Source organism: Marmota marmota, unplaced genomic scaffold, assembly GCF_001458135.2.
Source record: "Marmota marmota marmota unplaced genomic scaffold, marMar, whole genome shotgun sequence".
In the NCBI taxonomy this organism is placed as follows: Eukaryota; Metazoa; Chordata; class Mammalia; order Rodentia; family Sciuridae; genus Marmota; species Marmota marmota.
In genome coordinates, this window is record NW_026000221.1 from 27,694,094 (window position 1) to 27,720,127 (window position 26,034).

At 54.8% G+C, this 26,034-nt stretch overlaps 1 protein-coding gene across 5 annotated transcripts in view; it reads left to right on the top strand.

Annotated features, from left to right (window-relative positions):
- Nucleotides 1-26,034, top strand: part of Znf423 (zinc finger protein 423) — a 278,391-nt gene that overhangs the window by 120,987 nt on the left and 131,370 nt on the right. The window contains exon 1 of one of the 5 annotated variants that reach the window (XM_015488761.2): nt 2,476-2,702. The exons of 3 other annotated variants lie outside the window; for them this stretch is intronic. The gene's annotated coding sequence lies outside the window, so the exon portion shown is untranslated. Of the gene's footprint in view, nt 1-2,475; nt 2,703-14,281; nt 14,361-26,034 lie in introns of those variants that run through there. One more of the 5 variants, XM_048792231.1, reaches the window with a different exon arrangement.

Below are 26,034 nucleotides of genomic sequence, written 5' to 3' on the forward strand. Positions count from 1 at the left end.
CCCCCGCCTTTTGTCCTCCTCCTCAGTTGCCCTAATGACTTAGCCCAGGTGGCAGGTTGCGTAGGAAAACTACTCCAGGGAAATAAGCATCCTTGCTACCAGCCTGGGCCTCAGGTGTGACACGGCCGCCCTCCCTGGGGTCCGGGAGCTGGGCCTCCGACTGCAGCTGCTGGTAGGAGCCGGAGGAGCTGCGTGTACTGTGTGCAGGACGCCTGTGTGTGGGGCACCGGGCCGCGTGCGTGTGTAGCTGTGTGTGTGGTTGTGTGTGTAGTTGTGTATGTGTTTGTGTATGTAGTTGTGTGTAGTTGTATGTAGTTGTGTATATAGTTGTGTGTGTAGTGTGTGTGGTTGTGTATGTAGTTATGAGTGTAGTTGTGTGTGTAGTTGTGCATGTATGGGGTGTGTGTATAAAACTGCGTGCGTGACTGTCACGGGCAACTGTGCTGTCTGTCACCGAGTGTGCGTGTGTACGGCCCACCGTGCACGTAGGTGGCTGTGTGTCTGTGCGTGTGTTTCCACGTGTGACAGAGGCTGACGTTCAAGACGGGGGTGGGGGGGGTGCTTAGCCGCGGGGCCCGGGGAACGGACAGTGGGGGCTCAAGTTACCTCCTCTGCTGGTTGAAACACTCTTTGTAGAACAGAGTCCCACACATGTTTAGATAATTAGAACAAAAGCCAAAAGAACAATTCCGTTCAAAGGGACGAAGCCGGGAGGCGGGGGCCGCCCAGGATCTGGGGGGCCGCGTTCCGTCTCCCCGGCTCTTGCGGCCTTCTGCGTTCTGATCGCACTATTTAGAGAGCCCCTTTGTTGTAGGATAAACTGACATTGGCCTGCTCGTCTCTGCTGTGAAGTTTGCTGTGTTCCGCGGCCCACTCGGGACAGCCAGGCCATTAGGAGCTGATTAAATGAGCTAATTTTAATTTGTTCAGTGGTTACAGATGCAGAGACCTTTCCATGCCCTTTTCTTGAGGCTCGATTTATTTATTAATTTTTTTCCCCCTTTGAAAAGAAAAAGACCTTCAGGTCTCCCTTCTCTCTTCCCATCCTCCTTTAAAAATAAACATATGAAAACATTTTTAACATGAACTTCGGCTGGGAAAGAGAGGGCTTGACTCTGCTTCATGGGATCGGCCTCCAGAGGTGCCAGCAGGGCCCCCGTGTCTGTGAGTGGGGGCGGGGAGGCCAGGCGTGGGCCACCCACTGTGGCTGAGTGTGTACAGCCGGGCTGAATGGAGCCAGCCGACTTGAGCCTCTCCTGGTCTTTGCACGCCCCCGTCCCACAGCCTGGAACTCTGCTCCCTAGGCTCACCTCCCTGCTTTGGTCAACCTTCACTCTGCTGGCCTCAGTGTGGGGGTTTCTTCTGCCACAAAGCCCCCGTGCTCCCTCAGCCCTGCCGACTTCTCTGGTCACAGCAAACAGCACAACACAGCCAAAGACTGTCACCCTCTCTCAGCTGTAGGCCACAGACTGCCCGAGTGGTCCCCTGCCTGGTGGGCAAGAACTTGCACAACTGGACGAGTGGATGGATGGATGGACGCGTGGGTGTGTGGGTGACACTGGGTCACCTGCACCAAGGGACCTGCTACATTCCAAGCTCTGGATATCAGAGCCTAGGTCCCACCATTGTGAACTGTCGGCTGGAGTCCTGTGTCCCAGGCAGCCTCCCCTCCTTGTACTCCCCACTATGGGCTGAGGAGGTGGCCTGGAGGGTTGAAGCCCGAGCACCAGCATCATATGCGGGGAGTGGGGGAGCGCACACCTGCCCCTCGGCCAACCTCGTCCCCAGGCCCAGCTCTGCCAGGAACCTAACTGACCACTGCCCAGAGTGAAGCCAAGGAAAGAAAATCGCACCTTGAGTTGACTTTTTACAGCGCTTCTGGACAAGCAGGCCTGGGGCAAAGATGTGCCAACCATGGAGGGTCCTCGGGCACAGACAGGAGGGACGGCAGATGCAGCTGGCCCTGCCCCAGTGGCCAGTCCCCTCCCAGCTGGTCCATTTTTAACACCATCGTCCCCTCTGGCTGGGGCACCTTCAGAGCCAGGGGGTCCCCGGGAGCTGCACGGGGCTGCAGGCCGGCGTCCGAGGCCTGGTTTCCATTTGCAGAGAACTGCTTCTTGCAGACGGCACCCCACCCGCCCCACCCAGGGCCTCTGAGGGGCTGTCCCCCACCCTGTGCTGGCAGACAGGGCGGTGGCCGGGAGCCCCTTTGCTGTCCTCCTCTTGGCCGGGAGCCCCTTTGCTGTCCTCCCCTTGGCCTCAACCTCGGGGCCAGGCATTGGCAGGGAGGCTCCAGCCCCTCCATCCCTGCAGACTCTCAGAGCTGGCAGAGGCAGGACTTCCCCGGCGCCCTGGGGCCTGGGGCCCTCAACTGGGTCAACATCTGGCCGCGTGGCCTGAGCCTTGGCCTGTCTTCTCCTCCCCATCTGCTCCCCCTCCCTCCCCAAGGCCCTTCCTCTCCTGCTAGCTGGATTCCCCGCCAAGCACCGCAGCGGGAGCAGCCCTCGGCCCATCCTTCCCTGGCCTGCCGAGGCGGGGCGGGTGGAGATGCGTCCCATGGCTGAGGTCACCCGTGGGCCAGTGGGAAGTGCCTCTCCAGCCCTCGCCTGTCCCGCTGCCGGTGCCGGGAACCTGGTCTCAGGTTCCAGCGCTCTTGGCATCTGCTGGCCTGTCCCCGGCCGCCCTGGTGAGCAGGGGGAGAGGTAAGCAGAGGGGCAGGGTGGCCTGGCCCCGGGGGAGGGTGAATAAAACGGGCTGGGGTCTGTGCAGGAGGCCAAGAGGCCCATCAGAGGCTCGGGCGCCCTCAGAGCAGAGTGCTTGCTCGGAGTGGATCAAATCCAGAAAGACGGAAACTTTGTGGAGTGTGGCCCAGGCTGTGAAGCAGGCACTGGTGACCGGGTGTCAGACCTGTGTCACGTCCTGCAGTGGGGAGCCAGGGCCGTGCCTGGGGAGCACCCTGGTTTCTGGATCTGGCACCACCCTCTGGCTTCTCCCCTCCTCAGGCACCCCGTGGGCTGCCCGCAAGGCGCCTGGCTTGCGTCTTGGGGGTCTGTGTGCCCTTCAAGCTGGGCGCCCCTAATGGCTAGCTTTCCTCTGGGTCACTTGGCTCCCAGCCCTCTGCAAACTCACTGTCTGCCCCACTTCCTGCCCCGTGGCTCCTGGCCAGCAGGGAGGCCGCCTGAGTGCTGGCTTCTGGGCCTGACCTTGTCACCCACAAAGCCATCACATCCCAGGCAGCAGTCCCCTCTCTGATCAGAGAGGTGACATGCCAAGAGGACGGGGAGACGGCCTCTGGTCTATTGATCACCAGACTGTGATTCTGGTGGATTCCGTGGGGCCTGGCTGGAGGGGCGGGCGGGGGGGGGCGCTAAGTGGTGCTTCTCGAGGCAGGCCACTCGTCTGCCTTGGGAAGGGACTGGTGAGTTTCTTTCTGTTTGTGTCGTAACCAGGCTACCGAGATGGCAAACTTGGGTTCTGCAATTACACAGCGTTTCAGAAGCAAATTGATAGGATAACGTGTTATTATTGGCTACTGGGTTAATAGCTATTTTGGCAGGAGTACCAATCCTGCGTGGTGTTGCTGGCACGGGTAGGAGAATGGCTCTGTGGGGTAGGAGGAATGGTGGGTGCGTCTTACACAGAGCAGCAGACTCAGAGGACCCCAGAGTCCTCCCTCCCCTGCCAGTGCCCGCTTGAGGCAGTCCTGGTGAGCAGTTGCCGAAACTAAGACCAGAGAGGTTGAGAGGTCAGCATCAGGTCACACAGTGAGTCAATGTTGGGGTTGGATTTGGGGTCCCTGTGGGGTCTTGGGGGTCACGGCTTGGACTGTGAACTCTGAAGGCAGGACCCTCGCTTTCACCCCGAGCACCTCATTTGCATCTCAGAAAATGTACCAAGGTAGCATGCCCCAGCTTCCGGGGCTCACACCTGTTAGTCTCCTGCCTGGAACGTTCTTCCTTCAGATCCCGCCTTGGGGTGCGTCCTTGCTGGCGTCAGGTCACCCTGTGGTGTGTCCAGTGTACCGCCTCCTGCCCCACCCTCCCTGCGTGTTCGTAGCTCCACCTAAGTAGCTCTGTGTTGATTTATTGCCTTACACCCGGAAAGGAAGGGCCAGATTCCCCTCATTACACCGAAAGCTCTCTGAGGGCAAGGGCCTCGTTTTGTTCCTGCCCTGTCCCCAGAGCCGGGAACAGGGCTGGTAGACTAGGCGTTTATTCATATTTGTTGAAGGACTAAATGTAAATTGCCATGTCACTTTAACAAATGGCTGCCAGGTGACAGGTGACTCACTGTTTGTCTTCTTCTTTCTTTCTGTTATTTCTGCCCCTAACAGGTAGTCGGCACTCACTCCCTTAAGGCTCATGATGAGACAATTATTTCTTCTTCTTCCTTCTCCTCCTCCTGCTGCTCCTCCTCCTCCTCCACCTTCACCACTACCTCCTCCTTTACCTCCTCTTCCTTTTCCCTCCCTCCCTCCCTCCCTCCCTTCCTTCCTTCCTTCCTTCCTTCCTTCCCTTCCTTCCTTCCTTCCTTCCTTCCTTCCTTCCTTCCTGTTTCTTTTCTCCTTGGCATTGGGGATCGATCTCAGGGACACTGTGGCATTGAGCTACATTCCCAGTCCTTTTTATTTTGAGACAGGTCTTGTTGAGTGGCTGAGGCTGGCCTTGGACTTGTGATCCTCCTGCCTCAGCCTCCCAAGTCGTTGGGATCACAAGTGTGCCCCACGGCGCCCTGTGAGATCATTTCTTCTTACCTGAAGAGAGTTCAGAAGGGAATATGCTACCTGGAAGAGACCAAAACCTCATTGTAGAAGGGGTGTTAAGTCCTGGTGTAGGGTGGACTGGCTCCTTCTAGGGCCCTTCTAGGTTTAGTTTCATGTTGGGCTCAGTGTTGAGATAGTGGGGCTGGCTTTCTCCTTTTAGGACTTCAGCAGGGGTGGCGTAAGGAGGTGGTGATCTGAGGATGCTCATGGGAAGGGAGGCTGGGAAGCAGGGCACGTGGGGTCTTCCAAGCAGTCTCCACATTTGCCACCACTGATCTAGAAATGGCACACAAGGCACCTTTATTGAACATCCCTGTGTGCTGGGTGCGGGGCCAGAGAGCTTAGCCTGCATGGTCTGATTTGATCCTCACCCAAACCCGACCAGAAAAAGACCTTGTCTGCTCCCTGCCCTGGAGGAGGCTTTGAGAGGGTGGTGACTCTTCCTGGTTGGCACAGTTGGCCAGTGGTGGCGTTGATTTGAACCTGGGTTCTCGGTCTCCAGAGCCTTTCTTTTATGCAAACCTGATGCCCCTGGAATGCGGCCCCCAGGGGCCAGGCTCCGCTGGTGTCGCTGTCCCAGCACTGGGACCACAACTTGGCACTAAGGAGGTGCTCCCTAAATATTTGAGGATGATGGATGGCTGACAAATGAACAGCGCAAGGCCTTCCTTAGAGGAGTGGGAGCACTTGGCAAGAGAAGAGACACCCAGGCTGGGCAGGGGGTGACACCCACTTGCACTTGCATGGGTCTTTCTCCCAGATAAACCTACAGGGGGCGGCTTGCCTGTGCGTTCCTGGTGGAGGGCACACTGTTTGTGGGTGCTTTTGGGTACGTCAGGAGGTCTCTGGTGTGACTGGGGCGTCCCAATCTGGTGTGTGGGGAAGACACTGACACCCTGACCCTCCAGGGTGTGTATGCATGGAGGCATTCGCTTGAGGGGTCTTACCAGAAAAAAAAAATGGAAGCCCCCCCCCGCCCCCCGTCACATTGCTGAGTCTGTCTCTTTTAAGAGCAGGGACTCTTAGCTTGTTATCTTATTAAATCTGTCCATTTGCTCTGCTTTGGTCTGAAAAAAATAGGACTCCCCCCTCCCTGCCTGGGGTCTCCTTGTTTTAATGCCATTTCTCTGGGGATCCAGGCCAAGACAGGTAGCTGGGCTGTTCCTTCTGTTTTCGCCTCTCACCCCTGCTCAGAGCCTTGCTCTTACTTGGCGCCAAGAGATTTCATTCAAATAAAAGAATGGCAGATGCAGGCCACTCTGAAGCCCAGACGAACTGCCTTCTGCCATCGTGCAGGGGCATGGGACCTTGTATGCACTGCTGAGCCGCCACCGTGGCTCCTAGGCCTCTGCCTCCCAGTGGCCCCTGGAGGAGCTCCTCGCAGCTTGTGGTGGTCACTCCGCCAGTCATCCACTCCTGCACGCATTTTCTCAGTTTTTCATTTAGATAGTCGCTTATACCAGAGTGAATGCCTTCTGTAGACCAAGCCTGAACTTCCACCATGTTGTCCCTCCTTCTTTCTATCTGTCTCCATCCATCCATCCACTCATCTGTCCATCCATCCATCCGTCTGTCCAACCGTCCGTTCATCCATCCATCCATTTGTACATCCATCCACCCACTCGTCTATCTGTCCATCCATCCATTCATCTGTCTTTCCATCTGTCCATCCATCCATCCATCCATCCACCCATCCATTCATCTATATGTCCATCTATTCATCTGTCCATCCATCCATCCATCCATCCATCCACCCGTCCATTCATCCACCCATCCATCTATCCACCCATCCATCCATCTGTCTGTCTTTCCATCTGTCCATCTGTCCACCCATCCATCTGTTCATCTATCCACCCATTTATCCATCCATCTTCATCTGTCCATCCATCCATCCATCCATCCATCCATCCATCCATCCTCTCTTTCCATCTGTCCATCTGTCTGTCCGTCCATCCATCCATTCATCTACCCTTCTGTCCATCCGTCCATCCATGCCATTGGTGCTGGGTGTTTCCTGGAGGCCAGGATCCTTTCATCCCTTCCTCAAGCAGAGAGCTATTGCCAGGTGCCTGTGGGGCTCCCCGGGACCCAGGAACTCAGGACTTATCCGAGTTGTCTTCAGTCGGTTCTAAGCCAAGAGCACCTGCGAGGAATCCTAACCCTGTCTTAGAAGAGGCTGAGAAGGACCAAGTGCAGCTGTTTAGCTGGAGAGCCGAATGGAGGAGCCAGGAGCGTGCCCCTCCTTCATGGCCCTGCGCTCCTTGCTGACCGACGCCTGCCCAAAGTGACTGACGTGCAGGATCACGTTCTCTCCAGCAGGTGCTGAGGGTCCCCCAGCGCCAGGCACTGTGATGAGCTGATAACCTGCCGAGGACAGTGGAGCAGGCCGGGGCAGGCGGGGCCCAGCACCTCCCTCCGGGGTGCTGTTCTCCTGAGCTGGGCTGGCACTGTCCCGGGTCCACCTGTGGGGAGAAGGCTGGGACTGCAGGGAGGGCAGTGAACCCCCAAACATGTGCAGGATCCTGGGTGATCAGTCACTTTCCACCAGTGGTGGCCTCAGTTTACCCACCTGCCTGATGTCATTCTCCCCAGCCCACTCCTGAGCATGTGTGTGCCCGTGAGTGTGGGCATGGGGATCCCGAGCGTCCAGTGACACTGAAGTGATCCGTCCGTCATGCAGCGGTGGGTGGGCCAGGCTCTGACTCCTCCTGGCCCCACCGGATCCTGTCATGAGGCAAGTCCTCCCCGAGATCTCCAGGGCCACAGTATCCTCCCACATACAACGGGTAGAGAGCCAGGTGGTCCCAGAGGTCTCTTCAGCCCTTTGTGACTCATTTTCCTCATCTGCAAAACGGGCCCAACAAAGGGATTTTGTGTCTTTCCAGTGCACTGAAACAAGTGGGACACTTAGGACTAACAATGTGCGCATTTAGACATGTCATATAAACTTTTACAAGCCTGACACTTGTCAGTGAATGTGGCTTATGGTGATGGTGAGTTTCAGGTTCATTTGTGAGTGTAGGCACCGTGGGCAGAGGGAGGTCCTGCTTCCAGTCTAAGGGGACAGTGGCCGTTCAGGCTCAGGAGGCAGAGGTAGGAGGGCAGGGGTGGGATGGGATCCTGGGCAGGGGACAGCAATGCTGGGAAGCTCTCAGGGCCACTGCTGTGGACTTGATGTCTGGACTTCAGCTGCCGCACCCCACACTTGGAAGTTGGGTCAGGGAAAGCCCTGGGGCTCCTCATCTCACTGTGGCCCTGGGCCCGGCTGCTGTACCCAGGACCCTTCCCCTGGCCTGGAAAATTGCTCTCCGCCGTGGGCAGGGCTGGTCACCACCAATCGTGGAGGCTTCATGGCTCGGCAGCAAAGCCCACCATGGTGATTTTTCTGGAGGCTGAAACATGAAATCCAGGAAAAATGGAAATTTTCTCTGCTAAGTTGTAGATTTGACTGAGTCCAAGGGGTCATGGGGACCACCAAGTGCCTGGCTCCAGCACATCCTTGAGAAGCCCAGGGCCCCCCGCCATGCCCGTCCTCCTGTGGGGCCCAGGCCACTTCTCTCCTGCTGGCCTCTCTCCCGGCATGGTGCTGGGGATGTGGTGGGTACTGAGGCGGGCCACCAGCCTGGTGACGCAGCCTAGAGGGGAATGAACCCAGAGCTGAGCCACAGCAGGGCCACCCGTGGGTTTTGGGGGCCGCTTTTGGGGGTGCAGAGCTCAGAGGCAGTGTGTGCATTTTAAAAATAATATACTCTTCCTTCAATGGGCCTGACAAACACTCCACACCCACGATTTGATCCATGTCGTTCCTCAGGACTGTGCTCCGGGAGGTAGCATTGTTAGGTGATCCAGGGGACTGAGTTGAGTGCTGGGGTGCAAATCCTGGTGTGGGCAGGGAGTGGGCTGCGGAGCCCGAAGGAAGCGGTGCCTGGTGCCCCCCCCCCAGCACCTCAGGTCACTGCTGCACACGGGCCACCTGAACTCTGGGCCTCAGCAGGGCTCGCGTGCGGATTGCATGCTGGGGAGGTGCTTCCAAGAAGCAGGAGCGAGGGGGCAGGGAAAGAGGAGGCCGATTTGGGGGTGCAGCGTTGTTGCAGACCCTGGGCATGGTTCTCCTGGACCTTCGTGCCTGCGCTGGGTGCCCTGTAAGTCATCTCCGCAGGAGCCAGGGTCTCCAGGCTCCTTTGATTTGAAGATTCCTGGGGGGAGTTAACTCTCTGCCTTCTGGGCCAAGCTTGAGAGAAAGGGAAACCTGCAGGTGAGCCCTCAAGTTGGGGCGTCAAGCCCTGATGCTCAGACTGTCCACTGTGCAGTAGTGACGTTTGAGGGATCCATAGTTGTGACGTGTGTGTCTCCGTCTCTCCATCCCTCAGTGTCCTCCTCTGTAAAATGGGCCCACTCTCGTGACTGTCTCTTGGAGTTGCTGAGGGGCTCCTGGCACCTCACTGTGCCGAGGGAGTGCTTGGGGCAGACGGTATCTCACTTCTTCCAGATGCTGGAGGGTGAGCTTTGAGTGAGGCCTCGGATACAAGGAGCTGCTCTGTGATCCGAGGTCAGAAGGTGTGCACACTGTGCCCACGAAAGTCTGCTCCCCAGCCTAGGAGCATGGTCCCCTGATAGGTGTCTGGGCTCAAAATATGACAACCATCCAGGCCTCCCCTCAGGATCCCTGGCTGCCCGTCCCGACTGGGCGCTTTGGAAGCTGGCTCCTTGGGAGAGTGCTTTGTCCCTAAGTGAATCCCTCAGCCTGCCGCTCTCCCGGAGACCTCGTGTCTTCACACTCACATCCCACCATGGTGAAGAGCACAGGGCACCTGCATCCAAAGCCCAGCTCTGCCATCTCTCACCTGCAAGACCCTGGGCATGCTGATGCATCTCTGTAAGCCTCTGTTTTCTCATCTGTAAAATGGGGCCGGTAATAATAAGTGGTCAGATTAGATGAATATAAATAAGAACATGTGAGACAAATAATAGATGTTCTTAATTACACAGATGTGTACTTACATAATATGTATAATCTATGGATAAAATGTAATATTAATCACTCTTCAGTGCCATCTCTAAGCTGAGTTTTAGCTTAGCAGCACCATGTACTTTTCCACAATACTGGATTTTGCAAAAAAAATTACAATCTGATTTTTTTTCATTTTTTAAAAAAATCTTTATTTGTTTTGTGGTGCCGGGGATCAAACCCAGTGCCTCATGTGCTAGGCAAGCGCTCTACCACTGAGCCACAACCCCAGCCCTCCTTTTTTTTTTTCGGTACCCGGGATTGAACCCAGGCCTGGTGGGCTAGGCTCTCTCTATCCCTGGCCACATCCCTTGCCCTGTCTTTGGAACCGGCTGTCTGTTTGTTTGCTTGCTCATTCTCCTGAGCCCTCCCTCTGTCCACATCTCCAGCAAGGAAGTCACACAACCAGCTGCGTTTTGTGGAAGAGGCGAGGAGGACCTGGAGCTTCCGAGGCCCAGGCCAGTGCTGACCCAGCCAGGTGTGAGACCCTGGGCCGTCCACTGGGCTGTGCTGCTCTCTGCCGAGGCCAGCCAGACCTTGCGGGGCCCAAGGGACGCAGCTCTGGTGTCGATGAGGCTCATTCTCCCTGGGCCTCCCCTGGGAGCATAGGAGCTCGGATCTGCAGAGACCTAGTCAACCTGGCACAGACCCGCCCTGATGCCCTGCCTGTGACCTCCCCTGGCACCTGCCGTGAGCTGAGAGAGCTGTGCGTGGTCTCTGAGGCAAGGCCTCGGGTGGGGGACTGTCAAGGTGGGGCCGGGTGTGCAGCAGGTTCCTAGGACAGGAGTCCTCCCCTGCAGCTCTGGGGCCTACAGCGGGGCCCTCTTTTGCATGTCTGCTCCCTGGGGAGCTGGGCTAGGGTCACCGTGACATCCTGACATCACTCCCCTCCTTCCCCAGGGCCCCGGGGACCAGGCTCCCTGGGGTGAAGGCAAAGGGCTGTCACGCAGGGGTGTGGGGGGGCAGGTTGCACTGGGTGGGGTAAAGCCCTCACCATGATCGTGGGGAGGGGGAGCCTGCACCTCAGCTGGTCAGTTCTGCTCATTCTAAGGTCAGCAGTGTGGCACTGTAGAGGGGGGACAGGGCTTGAAACCGGAAGGCCTTTGACTGGGGGCCGTGGAGGGGGAGTGAGGAGGGGCAGCACTGAATCAGTGAGCAGGGCCCCCCCCTCGCCCACCCACTTAGCCCTGGCCCCGGACATCAGCCCCCCAAGGCAAAGGCCGGGCGGTTTGGGGAGAAGGAATTTCAGAGTGCAGGTTCAGCTCCGGAGGACCTTGAGGTGAACGTCCACCTGCTGTCCTGGCCTTTCTAGCGCCACACTCCCTTCCATGGGAGCAGATCCTGCCTCATCTTTCTGGGGGCCAAGGTGTACAGTTTGGGGTCACTGTGGCTCCTTCGTCCAGGGAGGGAGCACTATGATTCTCTCCACCACTGGCTGGGGTGGACTCATGGGGGATAGTGTCCCCCACCCTCAGTGCCCCAGAGGGCTCTTCAGGGGAGTGTGGTGGCTTCTGCTACTCACAATGACTTCGGCGCTTGTCCCCCGGGGAATGGGACTCCATGCAAATTGCATAGGGTCATCCCCTCCATGGACACTGGGTCCAGGCAGGTCAGACCTCTGGGGCATTGGGGAACCTTTTCCCAGGTTTCCCTGAAATGGGTTCTGCTCATAGACCCAGAAGAAATCCCTGGGCCAGGATGAGAGGTCCAAAGTCCAGCTCCTGCTGCTGTCTACTCACCAGCTCAGATTCCCTTGGTGGCTCCCTGGTCCTGCAGGATAGGGTTTGGGGCTCCTCTACTCGGTGTCCAAGGTCTCCCTAATGGGCTCACATTGCACCGCACGGTGGATTCTCGTGACTTCGGGAGCGCCTGCCTCCCAATTTCACTCCCACCCATCAGGCCTCCCACCTGTGTCTGGATGGGGCGCAGACTCTGGTCCTCTGTGTACCTCTGCTGGGAGTTTTGGTGCTAGGGCTCACCTAGCATTTCTCTCTAAGTTCATTCTCAAATGAATCTATTTACTTCATCTTGCAAATAGGAAGACAGGGTCCTTTGCTGTAGGTTGACAGAAACTTTAAAAGTGAGTGAAAAACAAAACCAAAGAAACCCCCGTGCTCACGTCACTGCAGCCAGAGATTCTGGAAAGTTGAGTTGGAGGCCTTCCTGTCTATGTGGAAACGGTACAGAGGAGTCGGCACCAGGACCCTAGCTCTTGACCTGGGGGGACGATTGCTCAGGGAATCGAGGGGCGCTGGTCTTCTCAGCATCAGTGCCATTAAGACCATTCAGGCTGTCCCCCCAAATCATGTGTTCTAACCATGGTAGGTGAAAGGAAAGTGACCACAACACTCAGAGCAACCAAAAGATCTTTATTGCAGCAGTGCAACAAAGAGAAAAGAAAGAAGGAAAGAGAGAGAGAGAGAGAGAGAGAGAGAGAGAGAGAGGAAGCGCACACAGGAGAGAGACAGAGAAAGCAAGAGAGATAGCAAGAGAGAAAGAGCAAGAGAGAGGGGGGCCTGGCAGGAGGGAGTTTTTATAGCCCAAATCTAATGGGGCCTCTGGGTCTGCAAGCTGCCTTGTTGGCCCAAGGGGGGGTTAAGTGTTCAGCCTTAAGCAGGGTTGAATGTTCAGACTTGAGGCAAACAGGTGATAAAGGACCAGATAGAGGGGGGTTTGAGTGCGTGGGCTATCTTGCAGCCAACATCTGTTCAGCCTGCCCTGCAGACAACACAGTTCAGCCTGCTCTGCACCCAACAGTAGGTACTTCCAGGGGTCCGTGGAGATCTTTTTCTTGTCTTGAAAGCCCAGTGTGGTCGCTTCCTGCCTTCCAAGAAGGTACCTCGTCGGGCTCACCCGTTCCTGTTCGGGATTGGGTCTGACTGGCACCATTGGCCTACCTCGAGGGAAAGCTCCTTATAGCCGTACAGGTGAGCATGAGCCCACCTAGGCCTGCACCCTGCAGGGGACCAGGTGGAAGGGCATTCGTGGTAAGCACCACAGTCTGAACAAAGGTCTGACGCTGGACCCTGTGAGGCATGTTCAGCTGCCTCTCTGATGACAGTAGGTGGTCTCCCTATCTCTGCAGAAAGATGGAGCTATTCCAGCTAACTGCCGTGGAACTCAGGGCCCTTGCTGAGTCTCAGTTGTCTGATCTGTAAACTCGGGGGAAGTAGTGCTGGTGGTCACTGTGCAGGACAGAGGTGAGGACTTGGAGAGGGCAAGAGCTTGGCGCTGTGCCTGGCCACAGAGAGGGCTCAGTGTGACTGTGCCCTAGAGCCAATCAGAAGACACAGGGGCACCCCGAGCATTCACATATGAACAGACAGTGCCCTGAGGTCAGGGAGGGGTGCCGGGGTAGCAGAGGAAGCCAGAGAAGGCTTCCTGGAGGCAGTGTCTTGAAGGACGGGCATGTTAGTCGGGACAGAGCAGGGTTGCTGCGCCCAGTTGGTAGGACAGGCCTCCAGAGGTGATGCCCACTTCCCTCCCTCCCTGCATGCTCCAGAGCCTCGGAAGGGGATGCAGCTCAGGACACCACGTGGACTTTGTCCCTGGAGCTGGCAGAGGGCATGCCTGAACACTTCCAGATCTTGCAAGGAATTCCATGCCGCAGCTCTAACTTCTGCAGCTAAGACGGACGCACGGGAGGAACGCTATCCAAACACGCCTAATCCCAATCAGAGGATTATTTTCTCACAGAAAAGCTTCACCTATACTTAATAGTTTTAAATTGTTCCGGGTACCAATTAGACTTTTAATTTTGCTGTTCCCTCCGGCGGCTGGAGGATGTGTGTGGTTTGTGTTTAATCAGAGTTGAGGTTTTTTTTTTTTTTTTTTTGGTGGTGCTGGGGGGAGGGAAGGCGAGGAGGCGACGGGTTCAGGGTTCCTTGTGGTCCTTCCAGAGCCCATGTAGGGGGAGAGGTGCTGGGCGGCTCTGATTTGGGGTTCACTGTGGGACCATGGGAGGCATCTCCGGACCGCTGAGTCCCAGTCCCCTCCCGGGGGCCTGAGCCAGGTCGCAGCTCCGCCCCCCACCGTCGCAGCCTGGCCTGGGGAACCCAACGTCGCGTTAAATATACGGATTATCCAAAAATTTCTGCAGCAATAGGGTGAGTTATTATTGATTCACAGAGCACGACAAAACATCACTGCATGAATTAGCAAACAGCTGTTTCTAATTTGAGTTTAGAACGGTACACAGAGGAACTTGTTTCTCTGTTCACTCCTTTCATTTATAATGAATTTTAATCACCGCTACAGGTGAGAAAAATGTAGAAACAAGCTTGTATCTTGTGGAAGAAACAAAGGAGAGACAGATGCTAACAGATTTCCAGCCTGTGATAAAAGGGATGTTTTGGTACACTTTACATGTAATTAGAGCGCAGCTGCTTCCAGTCCCAGGTCCACAAATGCGGCCGCACGTGGGCTCTGCCGATCTCCAAAGGGAGGGAAGAAAAACAGTGGTTCAACCCCGAAAGCATTTTGCCTGCTCCCGAGTCGAGCAGAGCGCCCTTCGTGACAGCCCTTGGTGGTGGTGTGACTTCATGAGGCTCAGTGAGATGACTTCACAAGGCTCTGGCTCCCTGTGAAGAGGTGGGCAGGGCAGTGGGGGGCCCGTGGGAGACCCACCCCAGGAGGCGGGCAGGTGCTGGGCTCCGGGCACCCAGTCTTCTGGGATCCTTCTGGGAGGGCAGAGGGGGCCCGCGGGGCCGGCAGGAGTGGATCGCGGTGTCCCTCTTTAGCGAGTTTGATCACAGCCAGTCTCGAGTGAGTTGACGTGTACTGGCTCTTTTTCTTTCTTTCTTTTTTTTTTTTCCCTTTCCTAGTCTGTTTAATTTCTGCAATAAAACTCGAGCTGGATTGCATTTGCAATATCAGTGCTAAGTAAATTTGTCTAAGGGATGGAGCTGCCTGGCAGGCTGTGTGTTCTGAGAGGTCAGAAGCTTCAAGGGGAAGGCGATGCTTGCTCCCTGCCCTGCGTGTCTGGCAGCCCTGAGGGACAGCAGTCCCTGTGGTTCTGGGAAGCAGGGTCCTGGGGGTCTGAGCCTCATCCCCCACCCCCTCACTATGGAGCCTGGGGACCGAGTCCAAGCCATAGCACGGCTGCCGGTGCCCTGCTTTTCCATCTGTCGTGGGAGTGTCGGGCTGGGTGGCCTGGAAGTCTCCCTTAGGGTGGGATGTCCCGGGATTGTGACAGCAGGGGCCTTCTGGGCTTTTATGTAGGTCCAGTTCCTTCGTCTTGAAAACCATCTGCTGCAGAGGTCACTGTGGTCCTTGGCTTAGACCCTGTTGGATATCCTTCAGGGCTCAGCGAGTCCGGATCTTACCCCTGTCTCCTGTCCATACAGACCATCCCACCCCCGCCCGCCTCTCTCCTCTCTCTGCCCTGCGACCACCTTAGGGTGAGCTGGGAGCCAGGAGCAGGGATGATTTTATGCATCACAGGACGTGTATCACAGATGACACTTTATGAATATTCACGGATTCCATCTGTAAAACATCTTGGTAGTTGAGACTGTTATTATCCCAGTTTTACCTGGGGGAAACTGAGGCAGGTTTCTTCCCCTGTAGAACAGAGGGAGAGTATTTAAAACCTACCTGATGTCACATCGGTGGTACGCGATGGAGTTGGGAGCCTAAGCCTGAATGCTGGCCCCGCAGCCTCTGTGAACGCAGGTGCCTTTAGGGCCCAGGGAGGGACGCACGGGATGGGAAGGAAGTCCCATTAGGTGAATGGATGCCCCTGGTCCAGAAGGGGAGCCGAGGCTCAGCCCCAGGCATCCATCACCATGTAGGATGCAGAACCCGTGCCACCAGGTCCTTGCTCTCTTCTTCAAGAAAAGCAAGAAGCAAATGTGGATTTTTTTAAAGGTTTTCTATTTTGAAAATGTTGGCATTTTTAATAAAATACCGATAACTGGATGGCCCCCAGACTACCCAGAGGAAGGACGGACGGCCATGGTGACCTGTGACCTGCTGCTCAGGTCGTCATTTACCCCAGTCCACCTGGCTAAGGGCCCTGAGCTGGGAGTCCTCTTTTTGCTTTTCCCTTGACCATCTGCTTTGGGATGTGAGGCTGTGACCCAGCCTCTCTGTTCTGCTTCTTTATCCGTGGGGCGATCACACAATTCACTGTGCAAAACTTAGGTACTTTCTAGTGTGGAAGAGAAAATTTACTTGGATCGAAGGCTGGGTTCCATTCCAGGATGCCTGGGTATATGGCACCCAGCTTGCTTGTAATAGTTGGATAAAAACCATCACATCATCCTCCACGACTGTGCAAAGTTGCCGCAAATGTCGGATGCGCTAATTGGTGTGAGTGCTGTGTAAAATTTTAAATGCCATTTGGATGCTGGGGTTTCTGATTAATGATGGTAGTGCAAGTTATTCTTAGGACCTCCTTCAGTCTTCTTTAGCCAACCTCGATCTGGTGCTTAGGAGCGTGCGCGTACTAACCACTTGGTAAGCGGTTTACTTTTATTATCTCCATCCTATGGATGCAAAATATGGGGTCTCAGGAAAACCAACTGGCTCACAGTCACACAGCGGATGGGTGGCAGCCCAGTCTGAGTCCTGAGCAAACCCATGTGGGCCCTTACCGTGGCTCTGCTGTCTATCAGTAGTTGAGGTCTTTCTACAATCATCTTTGTGTCTCTTCAAGTTGATGCTGGTTTTGGCTCCCTGGAAGGTTTAGTGGGGGTCTCGATGACAGCTATGTAGGGTCACATGGCATTTTAGCAGCCCCCAGAGCTGGCAGAAGAAGAGCATGCCTGACCGTGGCTTTCAAGCTGTTGTGGGGTCTGAGGGCTCTCTGAAGCCATGTGCCAAGGTACCTTTGAGATGGAACAGAAGTTGGGATCAGGGCCAGCTAGAGAAGTTGCCCCGAGGGCAAGAGTGCATTCGCCCTCCCCCCAGCTTAGGCCTGCTGACCCATGCATGCCGGTGGTCTTTGTCCCTGAAGCCTCCCACCCAAGGATATTGCCCCCTCGAATGGAAAGAGTGGTCCCTGCTTTTCTTTGCTGCGGCCTCACTGGGGACAGTGATGAGAGCCTATCTGTAAGGACCTCTGCGATCCCCGGAGGAGGGGTGGGTGAACCCCAGCTGCTGTCATCTTTGCTCACAGCAGGATTCCAATTCAAGATTTCAGGCGGGGCCATGTGAGCTTCTGGTAACCTCCATGGGCTGTTGGTCTACCTCTGAGGCAAGACCCTCCGTTACCTTGCCCCTGTGCTTTCCCAGGGGGGCTGTGCTTTCCATGTGCTAGAAGCCAGGTCTTTATCCCTGTACTACACCCCCATCTGTCCCTTTAGGGAAATCAAATGTCTGGATACAGTCCCTACTACTGCCATAAAGGGGATTCCTTTTTCTTTCTCTCCATGTATTTCAAAGCAGCCAAAGGCAAACTTTAGATAGTAATGAATCAAGCAAAGAGGTTGGGCAGATACCAGCCCACGAACCTAGGTACCTTCTGCAAACCTCAGAGGATCAGGCATACAAAGCAGGTTCCTCAAATATGTCCTGAATGAAAAATATATATATATATATATATATACCTAAATGGGGAGACAGTGGCGAACCCGGATACCTACTACCTGATAGTTCTCAGTCTGTACCCAGAGCAGGCATCACTAATTGATCACAGATGGTTGGAGCCACAAAGGCACTTAGAGACCTATTTATCTGATTTCTCTCTTAAGAGTTGGAGAACTGAAAGCACAAAGAGGGGGATCTACTTGCCTGTGGGTATGACAGGGCCAGGATCTGAACCTGGTCCAGTAGTGATCTCATCCACTATGGCTCACAGCTCCACCCTCTGGGTCTGCGCCTTTGACTTCTGAATCATCCTTTTTTTTTTTTTTTTCCATGAAAGGTAGCGCGTGTTTGCGGCTGAGTGGTCGTGTTGGCCTGTTTTCTGCCTGCAGAACTGTGAGAGTCCGCTAGACGTCTTTCATCTTGCACTCTTTCTGTCCTCTTTGGGCTAACCTGGCAGCGTTTCCGGTGGTCTCCTGCGTACACCATGGGTATTTGTTCCATTAGACAAGGGGCTCCTCTGGAGATATTTTCTAGAAAATTCCATCCCTACCTTTGAATTCTGCTGAGGTAGCTCCAGGGAAATTCAGGTAACACCTGAGTTACCTCGATGCCCTCTGGTTTGGTCTAGGAGACTTTTGAGTCACACCATTCATGTCTTCAAGGAGTCTTTGTGTGACTCCATCCTCTGACCTTTTGATTTTCATAAGATATTAGCAAAGTGGATAATCAGCTTTTTCTCTAGAGCAGGCTTTCCTGAAAAGGGTCTTTTGGCAACTTGAGAATTTGCAAAATCATTTATTCCCGGTTCCTTTTTGTTTAACAGTTCTTTTTTATTTTCCCATCAGTTTTCCCCTTTTTACTTAACATAGTAAGAAGAAACCAGGTGGTACCTTCAACATTTTGTTAGAAAATCTCCTAGCTAAATATCCAAGTCTACCCATGTTAAGTTCTGCTTCCCACATAGCTGGAGGATATAACTCCACGGAGCTTTCTGCCACCAAATAACTAGCATCCCCTCTCTTCAAGTTCAGATAACATAATCCTAATTTTTTTGATAAGACTTCACCATAAGAGCCTTTGGGATTCACATTTCTCTTTAACAGTTTGTTCTTGTTGATTTAGGTATTTTCTAAGGTTATCTGGGTTTTCCTGAATGTGTTCCTTAACTTTCTCCTTTTCACTAACGGAGTCATTAACATCCATATTTCTGTTAATATAGCTTTTCAGGCTTAAAAAAAAAAAATCATACTCCTTAAAATTCTTCCAGCCTCTGGCCACTGCCTGATTCCAGAGCCAATCCCACAATTCCTAGCAGCACCCCACTCCTGGTACCAAGTTCCATATTAGTTTTTTATGGCTGCCATTAACAGAAAATTACTTTCCATTACCATAGGTCTGAAGTCTGATGCAGACATTGGGCTGAAGTCAAAGTGTGGGCAGGGCTGCGTTCCTTTCTGGAGGCCCAGTGGAGGAATTGGGTTCTTTTAGAGTTGGTTCCCAGTTTTCAGAGGCTGCCCATCTTCCTTGGCTTATGCTCCCCTCTGTCTTCAAAACCAGCCATTACTGGTCAGGTGCATCTCAGATCCCATCACTCCGACCTCCCCCTGCCTTCTGCCACCTTTCTCTGCATTTAAGGACCCTTGTCATTACAGTGGGCCCCCCAGATAATCCAGGATCATCTCTTTAAGGCCAAGTGGTTATCCGTTGTAATTCTATTTTACCATGGAATGCAGCATATTCATAGGTTCTAGGGGCTAAGATGTGGGCCTCTTTGGGGAGATCATTTTCCCACCGACCTCTGAGTTTGTTTCTGTGCAAGCCATTGAAGCAGCTCGCTCTAGTCACCATCCAGTGAGGAGAGAGGCCAGCCGCCTTGGTAGGTGCCTCTCCTCAGGCCCAGCCTGGCCTGATCATCCACCACTGACTCTGCCCACTTTAGGACAAGCCTTTGCCTCAGTGGCAAGTTGTAAACGAGGGACCTTCACCTGGCTCATCCTGGAGGGCCCAGCATTGTGTTGGATGGTGGGACTCAAGAAAGAGGAGCTCGGTGGAACCTAAACTGGCACTCTGGTCTGGGAAAGCCGTGTGGCCCAGTGGTTAGCAGGTGCCTGTCTCTGTGTACTGAGAAGTGGCTTTCTTGACTGAGGGTGGACCTCAGTGGCACGCATGCACGAGGCCTGGGGTTTAATCCACGGCACCCTCTCCCCTTAAGTTGCTTCTCTTTTTGCTGCCTCAGTTGGCAGTTATCCAAAAGGGGGATGGATGTTAATAGTACCTATGTCACGAGGATATTGTGAGAATCAGCTGAGGAAGGACCTGGCTCAGACCTGGTCCGTGCCACAGCCAGTAACTACTGTGATTGTTCTGAGTGCAGCTCCATCTCTGCCTGCCACTTACCGGGTTGCTTTCTGTTTTTCTGTCAATGGAATAAGATGGTGGTGCTCTGAGATCCCTTTCATGCTCACCCTGCACCAACGTTCGTTTTACATGCAGGGACGTAATTGAGTTGAGGAGTATTCTGGGGTGGGCACCTGGTGTCTGTGGGTCCCCTGGGGCTAGTTTGAGCCTAGATTGAGCCTAAATTCTGCCTCTGGGGCCCGAGTCCCTGGTGGACATGGAGCCAGTGAAGTCACCCCGCCCAGCCTGGAGCTGATCTGTCGGGCCTCCTGTATCTTCAGCCACAGTCTCCAGGCCCCACTCTGCTCTGGGCTTTCCCGGGGGCGGGGGCCTGGGCCCCTCAGGGGCGCTCACAGCACTGTTGCTGGAAGCAGCCCAGGAAGGGCCTCAGAGGTTGCCTAGTCCATGTCACAGAGGCAGAGGCTCAGAGGAGGAAGGCACCTTTCCTATGGTCCCAGGACCCAGGCTGCACTGAGGACCAGGGCTCCCAACTCCAGGCCCACGTCCTCGGCCAGGTAGGCTTCCAGATGCCAGGTTCCCAAGAGGAGGTCAGGAAGATGCCCAGGTGTCCCCTGAGCTGCGATTGCAGGGGGGACACCTGCTGGGGTTCTGACTGCCTCCACAGGAAGCAAGGTCTGTGTGTGCCCCGAAGCAGGCTCCAGCCCTGCAGCATTGTCATGAGTCGCTGGTGAGCTTTGATCTGCTCTCCTGGGACGCCCAGGCTCTTGGGCCTGCTTGGCCACCAGCTGGGGTTGGAGTGACCTCTCCAGCTGGAGCTCCTTCCTAGACCCCAGCACGACTTCATAGTATCTGTCGAGCTTTGCTGTCTCTGGATTTGGGAGACTGTCCCTAAAGCCTCATTTCTCAGAGAAGATTGGCAGCTCCTTTCTTGGAGGAGGAACCTAGTTAAAGGCTCCAGTATTGGCAGGCAGAAGATTCCTTCCTCCAGTTTTCTCAGAGCCTTAGACTAATCCATTCCCACATGCCTCCGCCCGTGGCAGACATCACCAGCTGATTTCAGCACTCATTTCTACCGAGCTCAGAGGTGGGCTCTGGGTTCTTCTTAACACAATACCAACCTCTATTAATTTACTTTACCTGTAAGTTCTCTTCGGTTTCTGGGACTCGGCCTCTCTGTATCATATGGGTCTGTAATCATCTGAATCGTTGGCGTAGATGTTTACCAAATCTAGGGTCCCATTCTCTGATTTTGGGGAAAGTCCATAGTGATTCCTGTCCCTGGGGCGCGGGGGGCAGGGGAGGCCCTACTTGGAGCATCACAGAACTTTGTTCTGCGGGAAACTTATTTCCTTGGTGATTTTATTTTTTCCAAAAGAAATAGGTTAGTAGCCAAAAGGTCTTTTGGAGCTTTGTGAAGAATTGCCAGGTCTTTTTGTGACTACCCTGAAGACAATCTGGATGGTTGGAGTACTGTACCAGATGACCTTTTTATACATCTGGAAGGGACTTTGGAGACCATGAATTCCAGCTTCCCATATGACAATAGGCAGCTGAGGCCCAGGTCTCCAGATGGACTCTCTGCCCAGTGCCCCTAGCACAGACCATCCTTTGGGGCAGGGCCAAGGCAGGATACACTTGAGTGACCCCTTGCATAGCATCTGGCACATTTCTGGGCACAGGAGTCACTTGAGGACTTGGATAGAAACCTCACTCCTGGGACCAGCTCAAGCTGTTGTCCTCTCTGGAAGCCGATGGTCATTTAAACATTTTCTATTGAATTAATTAAATAATTTTGTGGTGCTGACGATTGGAAGAAGGGGCATTCTATCACTGAGCGACATCCCTGGCCCATGTTATTTTATTTTGGGACAGGGTCTCATTAAGTTGCTTGTGCTAGTCTTGAACTTGTGCTCCTCCTGCCTCAGCCTCTGGGTGTGCACCTCTGGGGCCTGACTGATGGTCATATTTTTATTCACATGGACAGACGGCCCAGCTCAGCAATGTCCTAGACCTGGAGTCTCCTGGGCCCCAGCTGGTTTTACCCTCCTGTGAAGGCAGGGAGCCTCCTGGTGATCCTTTCAGGACAGTTTCTTCCTTTAAAGACAGGGGTTCACTCCCCCCTCCATCTGGGACCTTGGTTGCAGGAAAGGCCTCACTCCTGTGGGTCTGTGGCTAGCCACTCCCCCAGCCCCGTTGCTCTGAGCCCCTCCTCCTGCAGCTCCACCTCCATTCCCTGTGGCCCCAGGAGCTGAGCTGTCTGCCTCCTCCTGCCCCTGCTGCTTGTCCAGCTCGGGGTGCCTCTGAGGCTGCCGTGGCCTCCGCACCTGCTGCCTCCACCTCTGGCTGAGGCACGGTGGTCACCAAGTGTGATCACGTGAGCCTGGGACCCACCGGCCCCTTTCTGCTGCTGATGTATTCTGAGGCCCAGCTAATGTTCTTTTTTGTACTTAATTGAATTTTTATCAAAAAATTCGCCCCTCTTTTATGCTTGTTTTGGTTCTTTTCCTGTAGCAGACAGCAAAAGCTTCCTAGAACCCATTTCCTGCCAGGCCTTTTTGCAGGATTAGTCATTTTTAAATGTCTTTAATCTCCATTTCGAAAGCAATTTTTTCGACTTATTTTGTTGTATTTCTTTGATGGTACTCACTCTGGAAGGGGAGGGGAGGCTGAGGTTCTGGCATTGGGCGCTGTATCTCCCGGTTGATTTTCTTGTGTCGCAGCCCCCTCTCCTCGAAGGAGGGAGCCACCTTAGAGTTGTGGGTTTCCATTCTGGTTCTGTGGCTAGCTGTGTGGCATTGGACAAATTACTGAGCCTCTCTGTGCCCTGGCTTTTCCTCTTCAGTCAATGAAAATGGTAATAAGGGGTACCTACCGGTTGAGAGGACTGAGTGAGTTAATACACGTAGACCCTTAGAAGAATGCCTGGCACAGAGTAAATCCACTTAAGTATTTACTTGAACGTATGAGTGAATAGCTGTCAAGTGGGACCTTACTTGAAGCTGCTCTTTCCTGAATTCTGGAATGCTCCTGTGGAAGGGAATCTTGGGGGCACCTTCACCTCATGCCCACACCCCTGCAGCTGAGTCACAACTTTGGCCCCTGCTCACCTGCCTGGCTCTCTTCTGGAACACTTAGCTTAGTGCCCCTCACACAAAACGCACTTGGAGCGGGTGGGACGGCGGCAGCCAGGGTGGAGTGTTATTTGAATAAAAGGCTTTAAACAGGGCAATCGGAGTTTGGGACTTTATATGTCAACATGCCCATTTCCTCTGATTGGGCCTTTTTCACTTAAGGAGCCTTATTTTCATTTCAATTCAGATGATTATAATCTCAGCAGTTGCTCACTTTGTTGCTTCTAGAATAATATGCTTTGCTTTAGTTTTGAAACTTGTTTGCAGAAAAATAAAGCCAACCAGCCAGCCCCGCGGTGGCTCTTGGGTACTCTGGTGCCCGGCAGGTTCCGCTCTGCCTTGTCAAGGCCAGCGGTTGAGTGACTGGTGTCAGGCTGTGGATTAGGTCCTGCACTTCTGGGAGATGCAGTCCGGCCAAAGTGCCCAAGCATCTTATTTTGTTGTATTTCTTTGATGGTACTCACTCTGGAAGGGGAGGGGAGGCTGAGGTTCTGGCATTGGGCGCTGTATCTCCCGGTTGATTTTCTTGTGTCCAGGGCCAAAATCCTCCACCTCCCTCAGCCTTAGCTTTCTTGTGGCAAAAATGGGACGTTCCATCAGATATGATTGTTTGAGGATTAAAAGAAACGAATTGCGATAAGAGACCTGGTAGGCACAGGGCTGGCGCACGGGGCGTGCTCTATCCACGTAGCTGCTAAAATTAGCACTAGTGGTACTAATTAGTACTAATTATTATTATTGGCAAAATAGTGCTTTTGTTTAACAGCTTTATTGAAGTGTAATTTGCACACATAACGTTCACTTATTCCGAGCACAACACTCGGCTGCTCTTCAGCGAGCCTGCAGAGCTGAGGTCCCCCATCACACCCTTGTTCGAGAGCTTTCCCGTTTTCTCACCAAGACCCCCCTTGCCTGATTCTGAAGTCCTTCCTGGGCAGCTGCGGATCTGCTTTCTGTCTGTGCCGAGGCCCTTTTCTGGATTGCACGCCAATAGAGTCACATTGGTTTTCCTATTAACTTTTCTCGCCCACTCCTCCATGATGCGTTCCTGTTTTTGGATGTAGAAACTGAGTCTGGCGGGTTAAGGGAAGTGCTGGGGGTGTGGAGGCGTTACGGAGGAGCAGCGAGGGCTTGGGGTACCCTCTGGTCCCCAGGTGGCGTGAGGGGCTTGGGGGGCAGAGGAAGCGCAGTAGGAGCCCCTGTCCAGGCCCGTCTCCGGGCAAGGTGCCGTTCTGTTCTCACTCGCCAGGCGGTTGCGGGGGCTCCACTGGGCTCTGGGGCCTCTCTGGGCCCTGGAATGTCCCAGCCTTGCTCACGAGGGAGGACTCGACAAGGAGAGAAAAGCCTTGACTACCTGGAGCCTTCGACCGCGGCCGCCTCGCTCTTCTTACCTGCACAGGTGTGGCCTTCTTGACCGTTACCTGGGGAAGCTGGTGCAGACCCACACTGTGGTCAAGAGGCCTGAAAGTGTCCTCGTATCAGTCTCGTCGCTGTCCCCTCATCATTTCCTGGCGCTCGGTGGGCGTGGCACTGATTCCCGCCCTTGGTGCCTGTGAGAAGGTGCTCAGCAGGGGGCTGGGCACCCGGGGAAGGTGCGGTGGCCCCTTGAGTGAGCTAAGATGTCAAGATGGTAAAGCGCCAGTCTGAGCTTGGCGGGGGGCAGGGGCCGCAGGTCCCTCGGGGCCGTCCTAGCTCCAGCCATCCCCTCCCTTGGGTCCCTTTTGTCTGCACCCTGTGGAGCCCAGCTGGCGCGAGCTGGGGATTAGAGGCAGGGGCTGGGGCACCTCCCGCCGAGTTTCATCTGGGAAGCTGGCAGCGGCTGGGCTGCGTCCTTCCCGTCCGAAGGGCCTGTAACGTGAGGCCCCCAGGAGGACGGTGCCCTCGCTCAGCTCCGGGAGGGTGTTCCTAGAGGGGCTGGGCTGCACAAGTGAGGATGCGCAGCTGGGAGCCTGGGAGCGCAGCATCCTTCCAGGTAGAGCTTTGCCAGCCGTGCCCGCTGGGGTCAGGCGGGTCTTCACACGGTCGCAGGGGCCTGGGCGGGCAGCGGGGTGGTGGGTACGGCCGAGGACCACGCGCAGCACCAGCCGCAGGGACTCCCAGATTCTCCAGCCAGTCCTCGCTGTCTGTTGAAGTCTTGGGGTCAGCCTGGGACAGCAGGGGCCACTGCAGATAGCCTTGTGGGGGACCCTGGGGGTGTGAGTGTGATGGTGCAGGTGAATGCGTGTGTATGTGAGTGTGTGCATGTGAGTGTGTGCACATGTGTTTAAGTTTGTGCGAGTCATGGTTTGAGTGTGTGGGAGTCACAGTGTGAGTGGAGAGCGGATGTGACTATGGTGTGGCTGTGTGTGTGGCTGAGTGTGCACGTGTGCAGGCTTAAGTCTGAGTGATAATGGGAGTGGATGTATGCAGGAGCAGGGGTGTGTGGCTGTGTGTGTATGTTCAAGTGTGTGTAGGTGTAGGAATGGAGTTCAAGGGGTGTTGGTGACTGTGTGTAGGCATGGGTATGAGAGAGAGAGTGTGTGTGTGTGTGTGTGTGTGTGTGTGTGCTTGCCTGTTCCCGGCCTGTGGCCCGCTGGCCCCTTCCCTTCCTGCAGGCCTGGGTTGCCTCTGGGCCGAGACGTCTGAGCTACTTCAGTGAGACTTTTCTGAGGACTGAGCTTGGCTGGCTGGCTGGGGCTGGAGAGGCGGGGGCAGTGATTTTTTTCCTCGGGGTTACAAGAGCAAGGTCAGCGCAGCCAAATCTGAGCTTTTGTTTGTCTCTCCCCTGCCCGCAGCAGCCTGCGGTCTGTTTCATTCATTATTAAGTTTTAAATCCACCCGATGAGAAACTTGAGCCTCGGAACTCGCTCTCTGCCCGGCCGCTCCGCTGGCCCCCGCCGGGCCTTGGGAACCTCTCTGGCTGTGCTGGCTGCTCTGTGTGCCTTTGTTTTCCCAGGAACGGCCAGCTCTGGGGTTTGTTTAGCTTCCCTCCGAGGCTGGAAGGGCCAGGAAGCTGAGGGGGGCCCTGGTCCCCAGGGAGTCTTTGCAAGGAGAGCCGCTTGGTGGAGCTAAGGGGTTGTCGCTCCGGAACTCGGTGTCCCTCCCTGGCCCTCCAGGTCCTGTTCTTCCATCGTGGGCACCGTCAATCCATCTCCTAGGACTGGGTCTGGGTGGACTTGGGGCAGATCCAGGGATGGCGTGGAGACAAAGAAATCAGATGCTGTGTGCTGGGAACCCTCGGGCCATTCCCTAGTGCCCTGGGCTCC